Source organism: Dendrobates tinctorius, unplaced genomic scaffold, assembly GCF_039654945.1.
Source record: "Dendrobates tinctorius isolate UK_male_01 unplaced genomic scaffold, ASM3965494v1 ptg000107l, whole genome shotgun sequence".
Lineage (NCBI taxonomy): Eukaryota > Metazoa > Chordata > Amphibia > Anura > Dendrobatidae > Dendrobates > Dendrobates tinctorius.
The window spans coordinates 45993758-46017981 of record NW_027361775.1 but is presented as its reverse complement, the minus strand read 5'-3'; the positions used below and the strand labels follow the sequence as shown (position 1 = coordinate 46017981).

General features: G+C 42.9%; 1 long non-coding RNA gene across 1 annotated transcript in view; it reads right to left on the bottom strand.

The window, feature by feature from the left end:
- LOC141100787 (uncharacterized) overlaps window positions 1–21305 on the bottom strand; it is a 31311-nt gene extending 10006 nt beyond the window's left edge. Inside the window, exon 1 of the long non-coding RNA XR_012234777.1 lies at window positions 21218–21305. This is a non-coding gene — a long non-coding RNA (uncharacterized lncRNA). The remainder of the gene's footprint in view (window positions 1–21217) is intronic.
- Between the last annotated feature and the right edge of the window lie 2919 nt (window positions 21306–24224).

Genomic DNA, 24224 nt, shown 5'->3' with positions numbered 1-24224 from the left:
ACCCCCTCCATAACTGGTAAGTATATGAATGGTTGTTCATCTGTATTTTGTACCTTTGCTGCCTTTTTTCAGTGAATTTCCGACATTTCTACCCTTAAATTGCTACACTGGCCAGAGAATAAAAGACATATTTATTATCTTATATAAAAAAGGAATGGAGTAAGAAAATCCACAAAATCAAAGGTAAAATAGAGTACTTTTATTAACCTCATAAATATGAGTCACCAACACACATTAATAAGAACAAGGTCACAATAGTACAAAATTCTATTAGAAAAGGGATTCAAGTGCAGAAAAACACATGCAGTAGCACGATACAACCAAGCAAGGAGTGAAATAAATGGATATAGTAAAGTGACAGTGCTTCAAGTTTTATCCAGATAAATTAATCACCTAGTGTGTGACCATAACAAAAGAAAGTATCCAATCCAGCATAGTAGCACACATATGAATAGAAAGAGACCACAACACAGGTCATAATAGTTAGTAAATCTTACCCATGGTTGTAATGTGCACCGCACGTGTAGCCCCTACGTGAGTTTTGCGTAGGCTTTGTCGGGGGGCTGTGACGAAGCCTACGCGAAACGCGCGAAGGGGCTACACGTGCGGTGCACATTACAACCATGGGTAAGATTTACTAACTATTATGACCTATGTTGTGGTCTCTTTCTATTCATATGTGTGCTACTATGCTGGATTGGATACTTTCTTTTGATATGGTCACACAATAGGTGAATAATTTATCTGGATAAAGCTTGAAGCACTGTCACTTTACTATATCCATTTATTTGACTCCTTGCTTGATTGTATCGTGCTACTGCATGTGTTTTTCTGCACCTGAATCCCTTTTCTAATGGAATTTTGTACTATTGTGACCTTGTTCCTATTAATGTGTGTTGGTGACTCATATTTATGAGGTTAATAAAAGTACTCTATTTTACCTTTGCTTTTGTGGATTTTCTTACTTCATTCCTTTTTGTATACGGTATTCTGGGAGTATTTCCATGGCTAGTGCATGTGATGAGGTGGTCTTTCTGGGTCAGGGCCACTTTCTATAAATTGTCTACTGTCCGTAAGTTTTTGTTTGCTATATTTATTATCTTAGTATAGTAGATAGTAACATGGAAATTAATATATTTTGCATCTGTGGCAAATGTTGAATCAAAATGAATTGGTTGGTTTGGTACAGGAAAGATATATATCTTTGTACCGTGTTAGCCAGTAGATAGAAAAATATTTGGAACGGAGTGTCCTCAGTGGATGATACCTTTTAATGGCTAAGGCCGGAGTCACACTAGCAATAAAATCGGACGAATGCAATGCGATAAAAAAAATCGCATTGCATTCGTCCCAATGTTATTCTATGGGGCTGCTCCCATAATGCGTTTTTTTATTGCATCTGTTCCTCGGACCGAGACAATCGCAGCATGCTGCGATTGTCACTGATTTTCGGATCGGATTCGACAATGCAAGTCTATGGATGCGATTAAAAAGCGCATTGAAAACGCACCACACGTGTGACTTGTGATTAAATCGCAAGACTTCTCCAGGTCAACAGGAAAGAGCATCAGGCATTGGCATTGGATGTCAATTTGATGCTTAGGCCGGAGTCACACTAGCGATTAAATCGGACGAATACAATGCGATAAAAAATCGCATTGAATTTGTCCCAATGTTATTCTATGTTGCTGCTCCCATCATGTGTTTTTTTATCGGATCCGTTCCTCGGACCGAGACAATTGCAGCACGCTGCGATTGTCACCGATTTTTGGATCGGATTCGCCAATGCAAGTCTATGGATGCGATTAAAAAAATCGCATTGAAAACGCACCACACGTGTGACTTGCGATAAAATCGCAAGACTTCTCCAGGTCACAGGAAAGAGCATCAGGCATTGGCATTGGATGTCAATTTGATGCTTAGGCCGGAGTCACACTAGCGATTAAATCGGACGAATACAATGCGATAAAAAATCGCATTGAATTTGTCCCAATGTTATTCTATGTTGCTGCTCCCATCATGTGTTTTTTTATCGGATCCGTTCCTCGGACCGAGACAATTGCAGCACGCTGCGATTGTCACCGATTTTTGGATCGGATTCGCCAATGCAAGTCTATGGATGCGATTAAAAAAATCGCATTGAAAACGCACCACACGTGTGACTTGCGATAAAATCGCAAGACTTCTCCAGGTCACAGGAAAGAGCATCAGGCATTGGCATTGGATGTCAATTTGATGCTTAGAAGCGAATAAAATCGGTTCATCGCCGGAAATTCTGATGACAGACGGATCCCTGGACAAGAAATCTTTGTGCGATTTCGTACCGTTAAAATCGGTCCGAATTTTTAATGGTTGTGTGTGACTCCAGTCTTAGATGCGAATAAAATCGGTTCATCGCCGGAAAATGGGATGACAGATGGATCCTTGGACAAGAAATCTTTGTGTGATTTCGTACCGTTAAAATCGGACCGATTTTTTAATGGTTGTGTGTGACTCCAGCCTAACTGAAAAGATGGTAACACATTACAAGCTTTCAAGACTACTCAGGTTTTACCTTTAGGCTGTGTGCCCATGTTTTGTTTTTTAAGCATTTCCGCAGCGCTTTTAGACAAGCGTTTCTGCTGCAGAAATGCTTAAGAAAGGCATCCAATGTAATCATAATTGAATCCACGCATGTTGTGCTAATGGTGCGTTTTTTCCGCTGTGGAAACGCTAAGCGGAAAAAAACGCAGCATGTTCATTAATTTTGCGGAAAAGCCAGCGTTTCCGCATACATTCAATTGTATTGCAAAAACGCATAGGAAAACGCTTAACAAAAGCGTCAAAAACGCTTAAAAAAGCGCTTCATAAAACGCATGCATTTTCCCGGGAAGAGGGTGTGCATTTCCGCTCAGGAATATTCAGCATGAAAAACGCTATGTTGGCACATAGCCTTACTTGTATTTTGTGGTTGTGGAAAATGTGCGCAAAAATGAATGTGGCTAGCAAAAATGGATGTGACTTTGTAAATGGGTGTGGATTTCTAACACAAGCAGGGAATCCATTGATAAAAAATTCAATCCACCCTTGTGTGTGGTCCAAGGCATTAATCCCTTCATGAATAGAGCTTTTTTCAACTTTACATTTTCGTTTTTCGCTCCCATTCTTTCCAAAGCCATAATTTTTATATTTTTCTGTCAATATGGCCATGCGAGGGCTTGTTTTTGTGGGATGAGTTGTACTTTTGAACGACACCATTTATTTTAAAATATCATGGGAAAATAATTCAAAGTTCTGTGAAATTGCAAAATAAGTGCAACCCCACACTTGTATTTTGTTTTTGCCTTCACCATGTTCACTAAATGCTAAAACTGACCTGCCATTATGACCATTATGATTCTCCAGGTCATTATGAGGTCATAGACAACAAACATGTGTAGGTTCTTTTTCATCTATGTGGTAAAAAAAATTCCAAACTTTGTTTACAATAAAAAAAAATTGCGCCATTTTCTGATACCTGTAGCGTCTCCGTTTTTCCTCATCTCGGGTTGGGAGGGGGCTTATTTTTTGTGTGCTGAGCTGCTGTTTTTAATTATACCATTTTGGTGTGGATACGATCTTTTAATCACATGTTATTGCATTTTAATGCATTGTCGCTGCAACCAAAAACGGTAATTCTGCCGTTTCGATTTTTTTTTTTACCAAATATGTGTATGTTTGATTTTTTTATTGTTTTATTTTAAATGGGGCGAAAGGGAGTCATTTGAACTTTTATAATTTTTTATTTTAAATTAAAAAAAATATATATGGAGATGGCTACTCTTAGTAAGCACCTGTTCACACCTGATTTCTGTTTGGAAGTGATGGTCCGTCTTTTGGTATATGTTTAATACCTTGTGATATGGGAAAAATGCATTTAACACAAAAGCCTGATTTAAAAACAGTTTCTTTTCTGATAACCACTTAAAGGGAATGTATCTAATTTATACTATAAAATATGTGCTCAAAAACTGACCTCCAAAATACAATAAACTTTATATCTAGATATTTGGTCTTAAATTAAAAAAATAATAATTATTACATTCATTCTTTACAAATGAATGTCCTTCTTGGACATTTTACTGTGTCTTCTGTCCTCTGTTTAATGCAATTGCTTTTAATTAGAAGAGGTTAATTTTTAGGTCAGCATAGCCAGACCTTCATAAAATTTACTAAATGAATGCAACACAGAAGAAAGCTAACTGGACAGCTAATTGCAGAGGCTTGATCTGTAATTATTTATGCTGTTTTGGGTATCTCATTCGGCAGCGACTGGTCCGACACTAATGTAAAAACAACATGATTATTCCCTCTGAAAAAATAATGATGAATGTTATTTTTCCTGCGTGCTGTGCCATAATTACATCTATATTCACTCTCAGGACCTATTTCCATGACAAATTATGCCCTTGTGGTGGACCAATTGTGTACAATTTTGCAGAGAAAGTAGTGGCAGAGCTCAGTGGGACAGCCAATTAGAGCTGCGGACTTTGACTGCTGGAGTTTGGGGATGAATTAAACTGAGAAAATAATTGACTTTTTATGAAGATTTTTTTCGGTGAAAGAAAATCATTAGCTCTTTCTTCAAGTCCTGATTCTGTGTTCACCAAAAGGTTAAGCAACATCTTTACGCTGGACACATTTGAAAAGAATTTGCAGTGAAATCTGATGATCTTATTGTGCTGCCTTATATACTGAGATAACATTGGAATTCAATAAGTCTAAAGGCCCCGTCTCACATAGCGAGATAGTTAGCGAGATTGCTGAAACGTCACAGATTTTGTGACGCAACAGCGACCTCGCCAGCGATATCGCTACATGTGACACATAGCGGCGACTGGGCCCCCGCTGTGATCTCGCTGATTGTGCTCGAATGTCCTGGGCCATTTTGTGATCACTGGTGTCCCACTGGCCAGCATGCATTTTTGTGTTTGACGCCGACGAGCGACCTCCTTGGCGACTCAGAACTCAGGGATGCAGTCGGGAGTCGTCACAATAGCTGCTGTGTGACAAGGTACCAACGACCGGCGAGGTCGTTATACGGATCACCGGATCGTTGCTGTGTCGCTGAGTAGATATGTCTGTTTGACAGCTTACTAGCGACCATTTAGTGACGTACCAGCAATCCTTACCAGGTCGTATCTTTGTCGGGATCACTGGTGCGTCGTGTAGTGTAACGCTACCCTTACTGCAATCTGCAAGTAGTATTTTTTTCCCCTTATTGGCCCGAAAGAGGTTTGTAACAAATGTGGACCTACACATACAACTATATTTCCTTAAAGGAAACAAGTGACAGGACAAAAAACAATGTGGGTATATTTACTATAACATGATTAATGCTTTTTTTTAGTTTTTTTTACCCTTTTAAATATTTTTTTAAGTTTTAATACACAAGGCTGCACTTTCAATTTAATGAGGTACTTTGGGGAGATAAAAAAAGGTATTTTAATAGACATAAACTATAAAGCTAACATTCAACACTGACAGTTATAATGTATATCTTGAACTGTCCTCCCACCTCTCCTCCTGTTCCCTCTTTGACCGGTTACAATCTGGCTTCCGACCGCATCACTCAACTGAAACTGCCCTAACTAAAGTCACTAACGACTTACTAACCGCCAAGACCAAGCGACACTACTCTGTCCTCCTTCTCCTGGACCTGTCCTCTGCCTTCGACACCGTGGACCATTCCCTCCTGCTACAGATTCTCTCATCTCTTGGCATCACAGACTTGGCCCTATCCTGGATCTCATCATACCTAACAGACCGAACATTTAGTGCCTCCCTCTCACACACCACCTCCTCACCTCGCCCCCTGTCTGTCAGTGTTCCTCAAGGATCAGTCCTAGGACCCCTACTATTCTCCATCTACACCTTTGGCTGGGGACCTAAAATCCCACAGTTTGCAGTGTCACCTCTACGCCGATGACACGCAGATCTACCTATCTGGACCCGACCTCACCTCCTTACTGACCAAAATCCCACAATGTCTGTCTGCTATCTCAGCCTTCTTCTCTGCTCACTTTCTCAAACTGAACATGGACATAGCAGAATTCATCATCTTTCCCCATCTCACTCTACCCCTCCACCAGACCTATCCATCAATGTCAATGGCTGCTCGCTTTCTCCAGTCCCGCACGCTCGGTGCCTTGGGGTGATCCTCGACTCTGCGCTCTCTTTCAAACCACATATCCAAGCCCTCGCCTCCTCCTGCCACCTCAAACTCAAAAATATTTCCTGGATCCGCTCATTCCTCAACCACGAAACCACAAAAACACTAGTGCATGCTCTTATCATCTCCCGCCTCGACTACTGCAACCTCCTACTCTCTGGCCTCCCCTCTAGCACTCTGGCACCACTCCAGTCCATCCTACACTCTGCTGCCCGACTAATCCACCTGTCTCCCCGCTATTCCCCAGCCTCTCCCCTATGCCAGGCCCTTCACTGGCTTCCTATTGCCCAGAGGCTCCAATTCAAAACCCTAACCATGACATACAAGCCATCCACAACCTGTCTCCTCCATACATCTGTGACATGGTCTCCAGGTACCTACCTGCATGCAACCTTCGATCCTCTCAAGATCTCCTTCTCTACTCTCCCCTTATCTCTTCTTCCCACAACTGCATACAAGACTTCTCCCGTGCTTCCCCCATACTCTGGAAATCTCTGCCGCAATGCCTCAGACTCTCACCATCAACGGAAACCTTCAAGAAGAACCTGAAGACCCACCTGTTCTGACAAGCCTACAGCCTGCAATGATCCTCGGTCTACTGAACCACTGCCCGACCTGCTCTACCCTCTCCTACTGTATCGTCACCCATCTCTGTTGACTGTGAGCCCTCGTGGGCAGGGTCCCCTCTCCTTATGTACTTGTGTGTCCCTTGTCTTACACATGTTTATTGTACTTGTCTATATTTCCCCTTTTCACATGTAAAGTGCCATGGAATAAATGACGCTATATAAATGCATAATAATAATAATAATAATAATAATAATAATAATAATAATATTGCAATGTATATGACGAAAGGAAGTGACACAGCTTCCAAGCTTGCAAAAATGTATTGGATTAAAAAGTATTAATAGATTCCATCATGAGTCATAGACACAGCTACGCAATTTGAACATCCATTGCGTTCTTTAAAAAAGTTATAATAATGAGTGTAATAAGAAAATTGAGGAATGCAAAGAAAGATTGTCCAATAGGGGATACCCCTCTTGGACTCTGGATAGGGCATCAAAAATCACAGACAACAAAAAAGAACAGACTTATTGGGAATTAATGGAGCTGCATCGCCACGCAAAAGGCACAATGTACCATCCAAATTAGTATTGACTTTACAATATAGCCCACAATTCTATCAAATAAAAAATATAGTCATGAAGTATCTGCCCCTGTAGTGAGATGATGTGGTTATGTCTCAGAATCTGGATCCCGGTGTCCAAGTGGCAGCTAAAAGGGCCAGAAATTTGGGAAATATCTTATCCCCAGTTTTCCAAATAAAATGGAACAACGTCAAACTTGGCTTGACTGTAAGGGTTTTTTCAAATGTGGTGTAAACAAATGCGGCATATGCCGCCTCGCAATGGTCACCAAAATCTTCTTTGATAAAAATCAAACTCAAATATTTAATAGCAAACAACAAATCAACTACAATAGTGATCATGTAGTTTATGTTATAAAATGCACCTTATGTACTAAACTGTATGTGGTGTGTACTATACGAAAACTGAAAAAACGCATATCAGAACATCTCACAGATACACAGCACCTCCAACACAAATCGTACCATCTCCCATGCATCCAGACATTTCATTTCACAGCACAACACAACAAAAACACTACCTCAATGCAAATCTTTGGAATAGAGCGAGTAGCTGCTAATCCCAGTGGTGGTGACATCAGAAAATGTCTCCTGGACAAGGAAGCATATTGGATGGTTAATCCTGACATATTACCCAAATGGTTTAAATCTAAAATGGAATTAATGTTTCACTATTAATGTTAAGTGCTTTGCTTTGTTCTCATGCCGTTCTCTTCTAAAGAAAACATTTTTTTCTTTTCTTTTTTTTTTTGTTATTGTTATTTGTTCACACAGCTCCTTAGATATAGTATGAGCCCGCAAATAGCTCCTTGTATACAGTATGAGCCCCCTATATACATTAGAAGTCTGAACATAGCCTCCTATATACAGTATGAGCCCACAAATAGCCTCCTATATAAAGTTTGAGCCCCCTATTTACATTATGACCCTGCACATAGCCACCTATATATAGTATGAGCCTTCATATAGACATTGTATATATTATGAGCCTGCATTTAGCCTCCTATATACAGCATGTGCTCTATATAATCCCTTATTTACACTATGAGCCTGCACATAGCCACACAGTATGAGCCCCTATGTGGCCCCTATATACATTATGAGCCTGCACATAGCCTCCTATATACAGAATGAGCCCACCATATAGCCACATTATACATTATGAACCCGCACATAGCTCACTAGATACAGTATGAGCCCTCACATAGCTGCCTATATACAGTATGAGCTCCCCACATAGCCTCCTATACCGTATGAGCCCCCACATTGCTCCCTATATACAGTATGAGCCATCACATAGCCTTCTAAATACAGTATGAGCCTGCACAAAGCTCCCTAGATACAGTATGAGTTTGCACATACAGTACAGACCAAAAGTTTGGACATACCTTCTCATTCAAAGAGTTTTCTTTAATTTCATGACTATGAAAATTGTAGATTCACTCTGAAGGCATCAAAACTATGAATTAACACATGTGGAATTATATAATTAACAAAAAAGTGTGAAACACCTGGAAATATGTCTTATATTCTAGGTTCTTCAAAGTAGCCAGCTTTTGCTTTGATTACTGCTTTGCACGCTCTTGGCATTCTCTTGCTCTCTTGATGAGCTTCAAGAGGTAGTCACCGAAAATGGTTTTCACTTCACAGGTGTGCCCTGTCAGGTTTTATAAGTGGGATTTCTTGCCTTATAAATGGGGTTGGGACCATCAGCTGTGTTGTGCAGAAGTCTGGTAGATGCACAGGTGATAGTCCTACTGAATAGACTTTTAGAATTTGTATTATGGCAAAAAAAGCAGCTAAGTAAAGAAAAACGAGTGGCCATCATTACTTTAAGAAATGAAGGTCTGTCAGTCCGAAAAATTGGGAAAACTTTGAAAGTGTCCCCAAGTGCAGTGGCATAAACCATCAAGTGCTACAAAGAAACTGGCTCACATGTAGACCGCTCCAGGAAAGGAAGACCAAGAATCACCTCTGCTGTGGAGGATAAGTTCATCCGAGTCATCAGCCTCAGAAATTGCAGGTTAACAGCAGCTCATATTAGAGACCAGGTCAATGCCACACAGAGTTCTAGCAGCAGACACATCTCTACAACAGCTGTTAAGAGGAGACTTTGTGCAGCAGGCCTTCATGGTAAAATAGCTGCTAGGAAACCACTGCTAAGGACAGGCAACAAGCAGAAGAGACTTGTTTGGACTAAAGAACACAAAGAATGGACATTAGAACAGTGGAAATCTGTGCTTTGGTCTGATGAGTCCAAATTTGAGATCTTTGGTTCCAACCACCGTGTCTTTGTGCGATGCAGAAAAGGTGAACTGATGGACTCTACATGCCTGGTTACCACCGAGAAGCATGGAGTAGGAGGTGTGATGGTGCTTTGCTGGTGACACTGTTGGGAATTTATTCAAAATTGAAGGCATACTGAACCAGCATGGCTGCCACAGCATCTTGCAGCGGCATGCTATTCCATCTGGTTTGGGTTTAGTTGGACCATCAATTATTTTTCAACAGGACAATGACCCCAAATACACATCCAGGCTGTGTAAGGGCTATTTGACCAAGAAGGCGAGTGATGTGGTGCTACGCCAGATGACCTGGCCTCCACAGTCACCAGACCTGAACCCGATCGAGATGGTTTGGGGTGAGCTGGACTGCAGAGTGAAGGCAAAAGGGCCAATAAGTGCTAAGCATCTCTGGGAACGCCTTCAAGACTGTTGGAAGACCATTTCCGGTGACTACCTCTTGAAGCTCATCAAGAGAATGCCAAGAGTGTGCAAAGCAGTAATCAAAGCAAAAGGTGGCTACTTTGAAGAACCTAGAATATAAGTCATATTTTCAGTTGTTTCCCACTTTTTTGCTAATTATATAATTCCACATGTGTTAATTCATAGTTTTGATGCCTTCAGAGTGAATCTACAGTTTTCATAGTCATGAAAATAAAGAAAACTTTTTGAATGAGAAGGTCTGTCCAAACTTTTGCTCTGTACTGTAGCGCCCTACATGCAGTATGAGTACATGCATAGCTCCCTAGAAACAATATGAGCCCTCACATAGCCTTCTATATACATTATGAGCCAGCATATAGCCTCCTATATACAGTTTGAGCCCCTATATAGCTCCCTAGATACAATATAAGCCCTCACATAGTCTCCTATATACTGTACTAGCTGAAGAGCCTGGCGTTTTCTGGGCATAGTAACTAACTACGATAACAAATTATAAAGATTGTATCTATATATATATATATATATATATATATATATATATATATATATATATATAAAGCTGAGTGTATAGCCCCGCCTACTCCGCATAGCCACATTCACAATAATATCCCACATCATCCCGTCAGCTAGAGCCACCGGACTACTACCCCTAATATCCCACATCATCCCGTCAGCCAGAGCCACCGGACCACTGCCCCTAATATCCCACATCATCCCGTCAGAGCCACCGGACTACTACCCCTAAAATCCCACATCATTCTGTCAGAGCCACCGGACTACTACCCATAATATCCCACATCATCCCGTCAGCCAGAGAAACCGGACTACTACCCCTAATATCCCACTTCATCCCATCAGCCAGAGCCACCGGACTACTACCCCTAATATCCCACATCATCCCGTCAGCCAGAGCCATCGCACTACCATCACTAATATCCCAAATCATTCCGTCAGAGCCACCGGACTACTACCCATAATATCCCACATCATCCTGTCAGCAAGAGCCATCGCACTACTACCGCTAATATCCCACATCATTCCGTCAGAGCCACCAGACTACTACCCATAATATCCCACATCATCCCATCAGCCAGAGCCACCGGACTACTACCCCTAAAATCCTACATCATTCCGTCAGAGCCACTGGACTACTACCCCTAATATCCCACATCATCCCGTCAGCCAAAGCCATCACACTGCTATCACTAATATCCCATATCATTCTGTCAGAGCCACCGGACTACTACCTCTAATATCCCACATCATCCCATCAGCCAGAGCTACCGGACTGCTACCCCTAATACCCCACATCATCCCATCAGCCAGAGCTACCGGACTGCTACCCCTAATATCCCATATCACCCCATCAGCCAGAGCCACTGGACTACTACCCCTAATATCCTACATCATCCCGTATGAGCCACCGGACTATTACCCGTAATATCCCACATAATCCCATCAGAGCCACCAGATTACTACCCCTAATATCCCACATCATCCCATCAGCCAGAGCCACCGCACTACTACCACTAATATCCTACATCATTCCATCAGAGCCATTGGACTACTACCCATAATATCCAACATCATCCCATCAGCCAGAGCCACTGGACAACTACCCCCAATATCCCATCAGAGCCACCGGACGTCTACCACTAATATCCCATATCATTCCGTCAAAGCCACCGGACTACTACCCATAATATCCCACAGCATCCCATCAGAGCCACCGGATTACTACTCCTAATATCCCACATCATCCCATCTGAGCCATTGGACTACTACCCCTAATATCCCATATCATCCTGTCAGAGCCACCGGACTATTACCCCTAATGTTCACTATAATATCCCACATCATCCCATCAGCTAGAGCCACCGGACTACTACCCCTAATATCCCATATCATCCTGTCACCCTGGGGTCAGAACCAGAGTGCTGAGTGGAATTGCCCTAACTTCCATACCGAGGATCCCTTTAATAGATGCCTGGGGTCAGAATCAGAGGGCTGAGGGATTTGCCCTAACTTCCATACTGGAGATCCCTTTAAAAGAGGCCTGGAGTCAGTACCAAAGCGCAGAGTGGATTTGCTATCACTTCCGTATCGGGGATACCTTTAAGAGGGGCCTGGGGTCAGAACCAGAGCGCTGAGTAGAATTGCCCTAACTTCCATACCGGAGATCCCTTTAAGAGAGACTGGGGTCAGAACCAGAGCGCTGAGTGGATTTGCCCTGAATTCCATACCGGAAATATCCCTTTAAGATGAAAGATGTGCCTATGGGATGGAGGATGTGTGATGGGTATATGGGCATGGGAGAGGGTGATTCATTTCTGTCATCTGCTCTCTGCTCCTTTCTGGGGGGCAGACAATGGCTGGGAGCTTATGTTCCCAGGGATGCTAGGTTTCTACACCCGGTCAGTGTCTGCTGAGGCGTTGTAGAGTGGGAAAACTGTTGCTCATAGCAATCAATCACAGCTCAGCTTCTTTTAAACAGCTCTGGTGAAATTAAAGATACTTAGTGATTGGGTGGGGCTATATGGAGTGGGCGTGGCCAATACACACATACATACACACATACATCTGTTTTAATATATAGAGATGAGCCCCCATGTATAGTATGAGCCCCTATATAGCCCCTCATATACATTATGAGCCTGCAAAAAGCCTCCTCTATACAGTATGAGCCCAATTTATAGCTTGAGCCTCATATAGCCCCTATATACAATATGAGCCTGAACACAGCCTCCTATATAGAGTATGAGCTCATATATAGCCTCATATATTCAGTATGAGCCCTCCATATAGCCTCCTATATCTAGTATAAGCCCCAATATAGCCCCTAATACGGTATATATTATGAGCCAGCACATAGCAATCTATGTATAGCATGAACCGTCACATCCCATACACATATTAATCAAAGGGAACCTGTCAGCAGGATTCTGCTGAGTAACCTACAGGCAGTGTCAGGTTTAAACCGTTATACTGATTAAAATGATGCCTTGGTTAGAATCATAGAATCGTAGAGTTGGAAGGGACCTCCTGGGCCATCTGGTCCAACCTCCTACTCAAAGCAGGATTTGCTAAATCATCCCAGACAGATGTCTGTCCAGCCTCTGTTTGAAGACTTCTATTGAAGGAGAACTCACCACCTCTCGTGGCAGTCTGTTCCACTCATTGATCACTCTAACTGTCAAAAAGTTTTTTCTAATATCTAATCTGTGTCTCCTCCCATTCAGTTTTATCCCATTGCTTCTAGTCTTTCCTTGTGCAAAGGAGAATAAAGATGATCCTTCTGCAATGTGACAGCCCTTGAGATATTTGTAGACAGCTATTATGTCTCCTCTCAGTCTTCTCTTTTGCAAGCTAAACATTCCCAAATCCTGCAACCTTTCCTCATAAGACAGGGTTTGCAGACCGGTCACCATTCTGGTTGCTCTTTTCTGAACTTGCTCCAGTTTGTTGATGTCTTTTTTAAAACATGGTGCCCAAAACTGGACACAGTATTCCAGATGAGGTCTGACCCAAGAGGAGTAGAGGGCAATAATGACTTCATGTGATCTAGACTGTATGCTTCTGTTAATACAACCTAGAATTACATTTGCCTTTTTTGCTGCTGCATCATACTGTTGACTCATATTCAGTCTGTGATCTATTAGTATACCCAAGTCTTTTTCACATGTGCTGTTGCTTAGCCCTATTCCTCCCATTCTGTATATGCATATGCTTTTTTCATTTTTATTGCCCAGATGTAGTGTTTTGCATTTTTCCCTGTTAAAAACCATTCTGTTAGTTGTTGCCCACTGCTCCAGTTTATTTATATCTTTTTGAATCATCTCTCTCTCTTCTTTAGTATTAGCTATCCCTCCTAGCTTTGTGTCATCAGCAAATTTAATCAGTTTACCCTCAATTCCTTCATCTAAATCGTTGATAAAAATGTTGAACAATACAGGGCCCAGGACAGAGCCCTGTGGTACCCCACTTGAGACATTCTTCCAACTGGATGTGCAGCCATTTACGACCGCTCTTTGGGTCCGATCACTAAGCCAGTTATGAATCCTCCTAACAGTTGCCTTGTCCATTCCATACTTAGTCATTTTTTCAATAAGGATTGTGTGAGATACTTTGTCAAATGCTTTGCTGAAGTCAAGATATATTATATCTACAGCATTTCCCTGATCTACCCAATCAGTGATTCTAGAAATTAAGTTAGTCAGACATGACTTATTAGTTACAAACCCATGCTGACTCTGTTGAATCACTTCATTCTTATCTAGGCACTTACATACATGTTGTAGAAGTCAGACTCACCGGCCTATAGTTGCCTGCGTCCACCTTCTTCCCTTTTTGAAGATAGGAACAACATTTGCTCTTCTCCAGTCTTCTGGGACTTCTCCTGTTCTCCAAGAATTTTCAAAGATTATGGAGAGGGGTTAAAAAATTTCTTCTGCTATCTCCTTCAGTACTCTGGGGTGTAATTCATCTGGACCTGGAGACTTGAATTCATTTAGGTTAGCTAAGTGTTTCCTCACTATATTTCTGTTTATAGATATCCTGGATTCTTCTATTCCCTTAATAGGACAGTGAAGAACAGTTGATGTTACATTTCCTTTCTCAGAGAAAACAGATGCAAAATAGGAATTTAAAAGCTCGGCCTTCTCAACATCCTGGCTTACTATTTCATCATTTTCTTCCTGTAAAAATCCTATAGTATCTTTGACTTTTCTTTTACTTTTGACATATCCCCAAAATCCTTTATTATTGCTTTTGACATCTCATGCAAGCCTCAATTCATTGTCAGCTTTAGATATTCTGATTTGTGCCCTGCAGGTTCTGCAGACAGCATTATATTCTTCTTTGGATATGCCTCCCTCTTTCCATTTTATAAACATTTCTTTCTTCCTTTTTAACATGTGCTTAAGTTCTGTGTTCATCCATCCTGGTTTCTTTAAATGCTTCCTATTCTATCCTCTTTTCGGAATTGCTAACAATTGTGCTTTGAGAATTTCATTTTTCAAGATTTCCCATCCTTCCTGGACATTTTTGTCCTTAAGGATATCTAGCCATTGGATCCCTCCAATTCTCTTTCTGAGTCCCTTAAAATCTGCCTTTCTGAAATCTAACCTTGACATCTGAGTCTTCACAGGTCTTCCTCCTCTAGTTATCCAAAATTCTAAAATAGCATGGTCGCTACCTCCTAGGGTCCCAGCCACTTTTACCTCCTCAACCATTTCCTTCCTGTTTATAAGGATTAGATCCAAGGTAGCAGTTCCCCTTGTTTTCTCCCTTACCTTTTGGAAGATAAAAGTTGTCAGCAAGAGAAGATAAGAATTTCCTTGACCTGTTAGTTTTGCCTGAGAGAGATTCCCAACAAATGTCTGGATAGTTGAAATCTCCCATGACAACTATGTCATATTTTTTGGAGAACTTGGCCATTTGATGCATAAAGAGATCATTCATATCTTCAGCTTGCACAGGTGGCCTGTAGTAAATGCCTACAATGGTGTCCTTTCCATTGTTCTGTCCTTGTATTCTTACCCAGTTTCCACAGAGCTCCCAGTCTCTGAAGCTTCAATCTCTGTGCAGATATACGCGTTTCTAACATACAATGCGACACCTCCTCCTCGTTTATCAAGTCTGTTTCTTGCAAATAAGTTGTATTCTTCTAGCCTTGTATTCCAATCATGTGTATTGTCCCACCAAGTTTCAGTGATTCCAATGACATCATATTTCTGTTCCTGTGTTAGTAGTTCCAATTCTCCTTGTTTGTTGCCCATGCTTTGTGCATTAGTATAGAAACATTTTAGTTTGTGATTGGTTTCTCTTTCTCCAATATTTTTATTATTTAGATTCTTTTGTCTTTGTTCTTTGCTCCCACTTCTAATAGCAGAATCCTCAATAGCATTTGCCAGGTGTATGGCTTTTTCTTGCCTTTTGCTTCCCTTCCCACATTGTTCTTGTCAGGAACACCACACTGCACTTGCTCACTGAGCCAGTGCGCGTGTCCTGAGTACAAAAACAGTGCTCAAAGATACCTGTGGAGCGGGCAGCAGCGGTGACGATGCATGCTCCAGGACCAGAAGCACGTGACTGCTGGGGGCATGGCCTTAGCTCCACAGAGCTAGGAGCTGCAGGGAAACTCCTAGGAAGGTAACTACAGGACAATGTTACCAAGGGGCATAGACAGAGACAGAAACCAGATCAAGCCGGGTCAAAGCACGAGATTACAGGACAGTACCAAAGGGTTAGACAGAGCGAATAGTCAGGACGTATCAATAGATCAGAAAACCAGAACGGGCAATGGACGGTACAATAGGGACAAACTGAAACGGAGTAACAATAGCCAAGCCAGGAGGTCAGAACCGGAGAAGACAATAGTACCAAAACGAGAGATGGAGTACAGAGTGAGTGAACAGGCCAGATCATACGGGACGGGAATCAAATAAGCAATGCAGAACACACGCACACCAGGGGGGTCGGTCAGACACACAGCCAGAATAACAGTATAGCTGACAGAGAAAGCTAGTCTGGAGTGAGTATAAATACCCCTCCCAGATCCGAAGAGAGGCCGGCAAAAGTTAAACCTGTGAGAACAGGACATTAACCATGTCCTAACCATGACAGTTCTAGTTTAAAGCTCTCCTGATGAGTGTAGCAAGGCGATTTCCAAATACATGTTTTCCAGTCTTCGTAAGGTGCACCCCATCTCTAGAAGTAGTCCATCGTATAGGTAATTCACTCCGTGATCCAGAAATCCAAATCCTTGCTGACGGCACCATCGATGTAGCCAGTTGTTCACTTGCAGAATCTTATTCCACCTCCTTGTTCCATGGCCATCCACTGGAAGGATGGAAGAGAAGACCACCTGCGCTCCCAGTTCTTTCACTTTCTTTCCTAAGTTTTCAAAGTCACTGCAGATGGTTTCCAGGTCGTTTCTTGCTGTGTCATTTGTCCCCACATGTATTAGCAGGAATGGGTAGTCGTCATCTGTAGGTCTGAAGAGTCCTGATATCCTGTCAAACACATCTTTAATTTTTGCACCTGGAAGACAGCACATTTCTCTTGAAGTTATATCCGGTCTGCAGATAGCGGCTTTTGTTCCTTTCAACAGGGAATCCCCCATGACCACCACTCTCCTTTTCTTCTTCACAACATTTACCTTTCTCCATCCAGGAGGGTTCTGAAGGCGTACAAGGTTGTTGTTTGTGGGCAAAGTCTTATCTTGATGTATTTCTTCATCATTCTCCTGCGTAAGAGCCTGGTACTGGTTCCTGAGCAGTATGGGTGCTGACCGCCTCCTGATCCTCCTGCTTCTCTGGGTCACATGCTTCCATTCCTCTGTTTTTTCAGGTGCACTTCAAATTTCTTCTCTTTCTATAACATGAAGAGATAATTCTGCTCTGTCACTCTTCACCTTCCTTAATGATCTTCAATGTAGCTAACCTCTCTTCAAGATTTTGCAACTTTTCCTCCAACAGGGACACAAGCTTGCATTTGTAGCATGTGAAGTTTGGATTTTTCACTGGTAAGTCTGTGAACATGTAGCAAGAAATGCAGCTCACCAAATGGCTTCTGGCCTCTTCCATATTGTTATTGTTAAAGAGATTGAAAAATGAGCCAAAATTCAGCTGCAACGGCCAAAATCCAGTGATCATTGAGCTCGCGGAGACTCTTCACTTATCCCAGAAGGCACTGGGAATATGAAAATGATCTCCTCAAGACTCTTCCCCTGGTTTCATGGTTGATGAAATCCATCTTGTGGTTGTTGCTTAACCACTTAAGGACCAGGGGTATTTCTGTTTTTGCGTTTCCATTTTTTGCTCCCCTTCTTCCCAGAGCCATAACTTTGTTATTTTGCATCAATATGGCCGAACGTTCCAAGCTATCCACCCCCACACGGTGTCCGCAGTCGAAGGAATTATGACACACACCGGTCTCGTGGATAACAGTTGCTGTTACTTAGCAGAAATGGGAATTATAACTTGGAACAAATAAGGAACAGTCTCTCATGGGTAGTCCATGGTAATTACAGTTCACACTTAGATGCTGAGATGTGATTGGAGTCTGGAGCTTTAAGAGCACTTGGCAGTGTCTTTTGGTATTTTACAGAGGGAGGTAGATGCAGCAATTAGAGGTTACAGACCTGTACTTGGGGTTAGCTCCACAGTGTGTCACGGCACATGCACAAGTACATATAGGTGAAAGTAGAAACTGTGGTGAATCCAGTCATTAAGACTTTACATGTGGTGAATCCTGTCAGCAATACTTTAGATGTGGTGAATCCTGTCAGAAATAGAATGATGTCTGTACAGGTTAGAGGGAACTCAGGTTTTTATGCCTGCAGGAGATCTTCAGTTAAAAACCTCCTCCACGTGTGTTCTGCTCTCCATGAAGGCATCCCTCAGACTAAAGAACATTCCAGACTTGCCTGGAAAACAGCTCCTCCTATTGACCATGTGACTAGGAGCTGGCCAATAGGAGACCGAATTCACATCTCAGATCCTTACAAAACAATAATTCAGTCATTGTACACTTTCACCATTAGATGGCGATCGAACACAGCAAACGAGAAATGCATTGCATCTAAAATGAAGGTGACTAGAAATGGAGAATTACAGATTGCAAATAATGTAGAGAGCCAGTTAGTTAGAGAGTGAGCATTAGTATCCAGAAGCTACTCACAATTCAGTATTATTTAAAGGGACAGACACTCTGGACTGGGTCACTACATGAGGGCTTGTTTTTTTGCGGGATGAGTTGTACTTTTGAACGGCACCATTAATTTTACCATATCGTGTACTGGAAAATGGGGAAAAAAAAAATCAAACTGTGGTGAAATTGCAAAAAAGTGCAATTGCAAAATTGTTTTTTGGATTTTTTTTTTACCATGTTCACTAAATGCTAAAACTGACCTGCCATTATGATTCATTAGAAGTTTGTTGATACCAAACATGTATAGGTTCTTTTTTATTTAAGTGGTGAAAAAAAAATCCAAAGTTTGTCAAAAAACCAAAAGTTGCCATTTTCCAAATGTCCATTTTTTGGGATCTGGGGCCGAGTAAGGGTTTATATTTTGCATGCCAATCTGATGCTTTTATTGATACCATTTTGGTGTAGATACGATCTTTTGATCACCTGTTATTGCATTTTATTGCAATGTTGCTGCGACCAAAAAACGTAATTCTTGCATTTTGATTTATTTTCCCTCTCCAACATTTACTAATCTCATTAATTCTTTTTATATATTGATAGATCAGGTGATTTTGAATGCGGCGATGCGAAATGTGTATTTTTATTTTTTTTAAATTGTTTTATTTTGAATGGGGGTGATTTGAACTTTTATTTTATTTTTTTTTTAAGATTTTTAAAAACGTTTTACTTGCGTCAATAGTCTCCATGGGAGACTAGAAGTTGCGCGACACATGCATGGATAGCCTGTTTATTGACTGTCACAGAGGCGCGACACATGCAGCTGCAGAGCCGAACAGCTAATCAGCCAGAGCATTCCAGGAAGCCGAGTTGCCTCTGCAGCTTATTCGGTAAGGCCTGTTTCACACATCAGTGGCTCTGCTATGTGTAGTGACAGTTTTCTCACGTCCCGGAGACACTGACCACGTAGACCCATTCAAATGAATGGGTCTATGCAGAAGTCAGTGTGTTTTCAGACACACGGTCCATGTACAAAACACGCAGACATGTCCGTTTTGACCTCGACAATACGTGCAACACACGTGCACACGGAGAACAGTGTACACTGTCCTCTGTGAGCACGGATGGCCGCCGGGGAAGTAGTACTATAAGTGCTGTTCCCCTGCATGTGGTGCTGAACGTGGCTGTCATTCTCCCTGCTCTGTCAACAACAGCGCGAGCAGGGAAGAATGAATGAAAAAAAACAACTTGGGGTCCTCCTTATATTTTTAACCAACACGGCAAAACTAACAGGTGCGGGCTGCTATTCTCAGGCTAGTAAGGGGCCATGATTACAGCCTAAAAACAGAAGTCCACAGCTACCCAGAAAATGCGCATCTATCAGATGCGCCAGTTCTGTAAGTTTTTCAGGTTTTTCCCACTTGCCCTGTAGCAGTGGCAAGTGCGGTAATAAGGGGTTAATGTAACCTTTCTATTGTAAGGTGACATGAAGCCCAGCTTAGTAAGGAGAGTTGTCAATAAGACACCTCTCCATTACTAATGCTATAGTAAGTAAAGGGTTAAATAAATAAACACACACAGTAAGAATAAAGTCTTTTAATGAAAGAATACAACACACATTTTTTCCATCTTTATTACACTGCTAATCCCATCTCGAATCCCTCGATCTCCTGTAAAAAATTTTTTAAAAATAAACAATATACAATACCTGTCCAGCGCTCAGTCTAGTCCCACTGCATAAAACTATATCTGGGGGTTAATCAGTTTACAGCTGGAGCGGTGCTAATGCAACCGCTTGGGCTGCAAACTACTGGGGAATGAAGGGGAAGCAGTGTGCATAGGCTCAGAAATGAGCAGTGACGTCACTGAGTCTGTGCTCGCTGACAGCATGAACTTCTGTGACCTCAGCACCGTGTGAGGTCATGCGCACAGTATTTTGGGACTATCACAGAGTAGTATTGATGGATTTCCTAGGGTGTTACAAAATCATTTATTTTATATATGAATGACCCTGAAACTTTTGTTTCCACTTTCAGTTCCGGCTAGGAACTTGCAGCACTCTGGCGCCCCCACCTTAACCTCAGGTCAGTCAGGGAACTGCACCTAGGGTAAGTAGTCGCTGGAGAGGATGTCTTGTCGATACTGGCTATCGGGCACTCTGTAGTGAGGGTGGTGTGTTTCACCAGTCCCACACAGAAACCTCCAATCTGTCACTGCGAGAGTTCCCCGATACCACCAGGACGCTATGCTGCTACCAGTTCCTCGTTTGATACTAAAGCTTATATCAGGTCAGGAACCAACCCAAAAGGTAGCATGTTTTGGCACGGAGTATGTGTCGGTTTAATCATAGAACAAAAAAAACTAAACTAGCAAATTTATAAGTTTACACCAGAACATATAGGCAGTGTTTACAAAAGTAGAAAATATATTACAAAAGGAGACAAAATACAATATATACAGACAGCTATAAGATAAAAGCGATTAAAATATGAAACTTACTACATCTCAGTCACTGGTATGACATGTCGATGAGGGGAGGGGAGGGGAGTTCCCAAAGAAAAGATTCAGTCCACAGCATGGATGTTCGCTGTCATCCCCAGGTCTGAACACCCTACAAAAATGGTTGTTTCTGTTTTATAGTTTGCCGATAAACTTGGGGACTCCTCCCTTGCTGACCTCACTTGGTGGGTTGTGTTAAAAGATGTGCACCCTTTTGGAAAGTTCTACTTGCCATATCTCTGGCTGGGGGGCTCACAGAGTGACAACAGGGGCATTATATTTTCTCTTACCAAATTATCTTTTTTTTTGGGACCAAATATGCCATGTCTGCGGGCTACTGGGGTGCAGAAACTATTTCTCTGGTTTCTGAGGACGCTGGAAGCTGCAAGCGCTGCTCTGTGTAGCTTTAAATATATATATATATATATATATATATTGTTTTTTTTTCCTGTCTCTATGATTATTGTGTGTTAATAAATTCGACCTGGAATATACAAAGGAGATTTTGGCTGAAAAAAATGATTTTAACGGGCCATATGCAGTAGCACTATGTGCTGAGGGGAGGGGGAGAGGATAGAATTTCACAGAAGCAGAGGGGGGCCACTGCTGTGAGGGGGAGAATTGTTTGTGAGCTCATGTGAAGCTTAGTGTTACACTGTACAAACCAAATGATGGTGGTGCAGCAGGAGCTCTGTATGTGTACCTTAGGGCAATAGGATATACTTTATATATATATATTTTCCTGACACCTCCCCCTTTTGGACTGTGCTACGGGGGCAGGACCTCTTGGTACTCCCTCATGCGCACTTGCCATGGTTGCTGCTTTTTTGTGTTAAGTCATACTGCTAGAGGGCAAGGCTCTAGCATAGCAACCTTCCGTTGGTACCAGACACGGTTTGCAGCCAACTCAAGGGGTTGTGGTCGGTCACGATGGTGAAGGTGTGCCTGTACAGGTAGGGCTGCAAATATTGCAGGGCCCACACCATGGCCAGGCACTCTTTCTCTATGGTGGAATAGGCCAATTATCTCAGCAGGCAGGAGCTTCCAGCTCAGGTACAACATGGGGTGCTCTTGGTTCCCTGAGTCGACCTGACTAAGCACAGCACCAAGGCCAAACTCACTGGCGTCAGTCTGTACTAGGAATGTCTTACTGATGTCGACTGCCCTTAACACAGGGGAGCGTCTCAGGGCTGTTTTCAAAGCTCGAAAGGCCCCCTCACAGTCGTTTGTCCAATTCACTGCATGGGGTAGGCTTTTCTTCGTGAGGTCCATCAAGAGCTTTGCAAGGCTACTATAGTTTTGTACAAAGCTCCAATTGTACCCTGCAGTGCCCAGGAAGGACATCACCTGCTTCTTGGTCCTGGGGGTGGTCCAGGACATGATAGTGTCTGCTTTTGCAGGTTCCGGCCTCATGGAAATCCCACTTGTTGCCCCAGGTAGTGGACCTCGCTCATGCCCATCTTTCACTTTCCCGGCTTGATGGTCAGGCCCACTCGGTGGATGCACCAGAACACCTCCTGGAGATGCTTGAGGTGATCCTCTCAGGTGGAGCTGAAGATGGCAATGTCATCCAGGTACGTCACTGCGCACGTCTCCAGTTCCAGGAGCAGGTGGTTGACCAACAGCTGGAATGTGGCAGGGGCATTCTTCATGCCAAAAGGCATGACCGTGGACTCATACAGCGTGAAGAGGGTGATAAAGGTGGACTTCTCCTGTGCCTCGGGGCTTAGGGGAATCTGCCAATATTCCTGGCTCAGATCAATAATGGATAGATAGTGCGCACCAGCTGACTGCTCAAGCAGCTCCTCAATGCGAGGCATTGGGTGAGCATCGGAGGCTGTTATGGCATTGAGTCCACTGTACTCCGCACAGAACCGGGTGGTCCAATCCTTCTTCTACTGGTGATGCCCACACGCTCTTGGACCGTTTAATCACCCCCAACTGCAGCATCTCGTTAATATCCTGGCGCATGATGTGCTGCACCTCATCAGAGATCTGATAGGATGTTTGCTCGATTGTGGCATGACACTCGGTTTCCACTTTGTGGACCGCTACCTCAGTCCTTCCAGGTTTGCTGATAAACACGACCTGGAAAGATTCCAGCATTGCTCGCAGCTGCGACCACTGGTGTGCGGATAGCAAGGTGCTTACCTCCACATCCTCTATGGCTTGGGCAAGCATGTCCAGGAAGGGATCTTCCTCTCCATCCTCGGGCAGGTTGCAGACCAGTAGGATGCAGGCTCCACATTCCTGATGAGCCTTCATCATATTGACGTGGAAGGCCTTGCGCTTACCCCGGGCGTGGTCAAGAGTGACCACATATGTGACTGTGTTGAGCTGTTGGTGTATGATGTACAGGCCCTCACAGGCCACCTGAAGCTTATCTTTTGGTACGTGGACCAGCACCCACACCTTCTGACCCACTTGGTAGGTCCTCCCCTGGGCGTTCTGTTCATACCAGTGTTTCTGGTCAGCCTGGGCCTGCGCCATGTTGTCATGTACCAACTGCATCAAGGTCTGCATGAACACTTTTAAAGGGCTCGGCTCTTCTTCCCAGGATTCTCTTACCAACCCAAGGGATCCCCTGATGCGCCTGCCGTACAGGAGCTCGAAGGGGAGAACCCCGTCGAGGCTTGCAGAACCTCTCGGTAAGCAAATAGCAGGTGTAGGAGGTACATCTCCCAGTCATGTCCCTGGGTGTCAACCAGCATTTTTAGCATCTGTTTGAGGGTACCATTGAAGCACTCACACAAACCATTGGTTTGAGGGTGATACACGCTCGATACCAGACGCTTCACCTGCATTTTCTTACAGAGAGCCTCCATCAGGTGAGACATAAATTGAGTCCCCTGGTCGGAAAGCATCTCTCTGGGAAATCCTACAGGCGAAAAGATGGCCAACAGGGCATCCGCCACCTTATCCACCCTAGTTGAGGACACAGCCACTGCCTCCAGATACCAGGTAGCATAGTCTACCAAAGTAAGGATATAGCGCTGTCCAGAGCTGC